General features: G+C 32.3%; 1 long non-coding RNA gene across 1 annotated transcript; it reads left to right on the forward strand.

Moving 5' to 3' along the window:
- The first annotated feature begins 246 nt into the window (after nt 1-246).
- LOC127711375 (uncharacterized) lies at nt 247-4,140 on the forward strand. The gene is made up of 3 exons (XR_007986662.1): nt 247-434; nt 1,545-1,615; nt 2,847-4,140. It is a non-coding gene; the product is annotated as an uncharacterized LOC127711375 (long non-coding RNA).
- The last annotated feature ends 356 nt before the right edge of the window (nt 4,141-4,496 follow it).

A 4,496-nucleotide genomic window follows, 5' to 3' on the forward strand; every position in this document is an offset into this window, starting at 1 on the left:
ATTCGACAAAATTATATGTGCCAGAATACAACGTCTGTTCAACTTCTGTAAGGAGAGAACATTCGTGTATTTATACTGCATCATCAAATGTCAAAGTATCAGAGCTAGATATAACATTGACGATAGCAATTCTGAAGAACTGCTTCACAACGTCTTTAACACAGCAAGAAAAAAAATGGCTAGACGATATCAGAAAAATTAGAAATGACATTTCGCATCTTACAATTACTAGCGACATCAGCGAAAATGATTTTAATCGTATGTGGTTAACTTTGGATAACTCTACTATTAATTTGACTAATGTATTCCGACCAAAACACTCTAATGATATCAAGTTAAGAATACAGCAGCTGAAAAATAGAGAGGTGTTAGCTTCTAAATATGATTGCATGGAATGTTTACAACAAATACTATTATGGAAATCTAATGACGAAGTAAGAATTTTTTTTTAAAGTTACTAAAACTTTTATACGTCAACAATTCACTAATGTTTATACCATCTGCAAAGCTATCACCCCCATTTTTTGGTGCTGTTCGTGTTGCTTAGTCTTTATTTCTTTTTTTTAGCCATGACGTTGTCAGCTTATTTTCTATCGACGAGTTTGAATGTCCCTCTGGTATCTTTGGCCCCTGTTTAATCAATCTTCAAATCATACCTTATGCGATGAAATTTAACTAGACTGCAAAATATCTAAAATAAATAAATTGAATTTAAGGACAATGAGTAGATATTAAAAAAGATAAGCGCTAACTTTGACCCTGACGTTATTCCAAAACTATTTGAAATTTCATTACGCTTATAGTGCAAAGCATTTTCTTTTCAATATCATAAAATATGGTCTCATGATAAACAAATGCTTTAAAAAGTTTTTCAAATGTTCTTAATATAGTCGTTGGTTGATAACAGTCTGTACAATTGAAATCCAATCAATGACCCTGTTATTTATCTTTTCGGGTACAAACAATACAATTACCAATTGTAAATGCATAACTTAAACAATTAAGGGAAAACGTAATCTTAAATATCATCATATTTTATATAGATATAAAAAAATGTGGTATGAGAGCCAATGAGATAACTCTCCGATCAAGTCACAATCTATTAAAGAAAACCACTATAGGTCAAAGTACGGTCTTTAATACGGGTCCTTGGCTCACACTGAACAGCAAGCTATAAAGGGCCCCAAACTTTACTAGTGTAAAACCATTGAAACGGGAAAACCAACGGTCTATTCTATATAAAAAACGAGAAATGAGAAACACTTATGAACCACATCAACAAACGACAACTACTTAACATCAGATTCCTGACTTAGGACAGGTGCAAACAATTGCAGCGAGTGTAAACGTTTTAATGGTACCAAACCTTCATCCTTATCTGAAACAATAGTGTTGCATCACAACATAGACAGACACACTATAAAATATCAATTGCAATGACTTAACTCAATCAAAAGACTTAATTAACACAAGTAAACAGACACTGAACGAAAACATATTATTTGACTAATATATATATTTAGTGACTTTTTGTTGTTTTTTAGAATATAAATGAAAACCTGAAAAAAAATTCTAGAACAACTAGAGAGAATGGAAGCCCCTTTTGCTAGAACAGGTATATGTTGTTTTGTAATTTGCACATGATTATTCCAATATATTATGTTTCAACATATGAAGGGTCAAAACCAGACTTCAGAATATCAAAGCAGTATCCTTCTTCGAAAATTAAAAGCAGTCTATAAGTAATTTCACGATATTTCGTTTTTTTGTGCATTTATATTAGAAATCATTGAACAGCATCATAATATATTAAAATGATTTATATAGCGCATGATTGTAAAACAAAGAGATACAATCCCACAAAATGTGCGAAGAAATATCTTAAATAAACAAGATACACGTTAGAAGCAGCAAATGTTATGTATTTTCCTTTTTAATTAAAGAAATTGTGTTTCTCGAAAACCCGTTAACAGAATTTTGTTTAAACATTGTACTTCAATTCTTACAGAATTGATAGTAGGAAAATATTAGGGACATATTCGATTCCGTTTTTTTAAATAGAAATCAACACTTCTCGATACGTAGCGTAAAGAAAATGGTCAAAACGACAAAACAATCGTAACGATTTTAGCTTCACTCTGCAAAATCGTGTCTTTTATTTGTTTGAGTTCTTTTTCATTCAGTATCACTTATGCGTTAATGAATTATAAACCACGATCCATGCCACTGACCCCCTGATACCTTCCTATAAATGCTACATATTTACTTTTTACAATATCAAAATTCAGTTTACCAAGTTCTTAATGCATAAACTATTTCATTCAATCCCGAAATATCGTCTAATTAAAACTTAAGTAAAATGCTTGTCTTAATTATTGTATATTATTTCTTATTTATTTACGAGGTGTATTAAACAGAAGGCATATACAACTTAAAGAAAACAACATGTTCCGTACCATGTCAGCTGATATGGATAACAATTAAACAGATGGTTAAAATAAGAAAAATATATAAGAAATAGAATATTTCTCTTTATCAGTTATCGTTGTATTTTGTATTGTTTTTACATACCAACGCTTTTGACAACGGTAGTCTCTGCTGTCATGTAGTTTTGATGAAAAAGGGTAGTAAATAAATTTTATTTGCAGACATGAAAAAAGGTATATAAAGTGAAGTGATCATTTTCAAAATAAACTCATTTATGTTAATTTGAAAAAAAAATAAGAGAAGGAAGATCCAAACAGTAGAATAACAAAAAAAAACGAACTTCAGGGAAGATTTAAAGATAGAAAAATCAAAATCGACTAAACTTGTTGTTCGTATATCTCTCTGTTTTAATTTTGTAGGCATACTTGCTATTCAGATTCAACAGAGCACTTTTACATACACATATGGCAGCCAGGTTGTAATCCCATGCGTAATAACCGCATCAGATTCTATAATAACAAATGTTTACTGGGAGAGATATTCAAACAACGGCAAAATACAGATAAAGAACGGTGACAGTGGATACCAAGGCATTACACCCACAACACCTTCGTTGATAATTAATTGTGTAGCATTAGAAGATGCAGGAATATACATATGTCATATAGAAAATGCTAATGGTAACCACACCAGTTATCCTGTTACCATAACCGTTAATGGCGGTAAATATCTTCAGGATTTACAAAATATAGGTTAGGCAAACTGAGCTCGTTGTTTTGTACCAAATAATTTCAAAGTAATACTATAACCTAAAAAAAAACATTACGTATATATGACCATAAATCACATTCAGTCTAAGGGGTATCGATGGCCGAGTGACCTAAGAAGTTACACTACTGTATCATTAGCCTGTCAACATTGAGGGTGTGTTTATATATGCAGGTGCATTTGACTCAAATCTGAATTGAATAGTATTGTCAGCCAAAGAAAGAAGATTTCTTTTTGCACTCCAGCTCCCTCCACCAATACGAACGGACCTCCATAATAGAATGTATTAGTACTTAATGTGGTGTTCAAACAATTATCAATTCATCAATTATTTAGTCAAGCACATATTTCTTAATGTACACAACTAAAACCAAATTTGTCCTCTTTCATGGCTTCTCGATATTACTATTGGTCCGATTAGTGCTGATATTATTTATGGAAGACATCATACCTTTAAGTGTTGGGTGAGTGAAATGCCATCTGCTACATCAATACATGGCAGTTTATATCCACACTCTGGATGCTGGGAACCTTGATGGGAAATATACCGGTGTTTCAACAAAAAATATTTTTCTGCCTGTGACCAATTTCCAGCAAGCTGACGCCGGATCAAATGTTTGCTTTGTAACTAATTATGTTGAAACATCTTTAAGTAATCCTCGTTTTGGTTTTATCATGTATAAGTAAGTAAAAAACTGCATACTTACTTACATTGCCACATATAAGTTAAAGATAAACACTGTGCCATTTTTTTTTCATAATCACACTATCTAAAGGAGAAGCCATATCTTTCATTAAGAGCATATAGATTGAGAACCCCATGGATAACAATCGATGAGCTCATGGTGGTGTTTATTTCATGTAAATATCTGGAAAAAGGCTGCATGATGTAATGATATACAACTACAAGAGAAACAACAGTCTATAAAACGACCGCGCTACACAAACCACACCAAAAATCAGGCTGATCTTATTTGCTCCAGAAGGATAAGCAGATCCTGCGTAACATGTGTCGTTCGTTGTGTTGCTCATGAAGGTGTAAATCAGTGATAAGTCTCATTCTGCGTTATCATGTGAATGTAGAGTAACAAAGTTAAAATTTCCATTTAAAACGATCCAATTGATCTCGTCAGTTGTCTTGTATTAAGATCTTTGCAAAATGGACGAAACTTGTTATCGTGCATTTGTTTTCACTTATTTTTATGGCCTACCTGCAAATCGGATTCAAAAGAATACTTTTACGCACACATGTGGAAGCCAGGCTTTAATCCCATGCACCATCTCATCAGATTCTATGATTA

The sequence above is a fragment of the Mytilus californianus genome, unplaced genomic scaffold (assembly GCF_021869535.1).
Source record: "Mytilus californianus isolate M0D057914Y unplaced genomic scaffold, xbMytCali1.0.p SCAF_8, whole genome shotgun sequence".
NCBI lineage: Eukaryota > Metazoa > Mollusca > Bivalvia > Mytilida > Mytilidae > Mytilus > Mytilus californianus.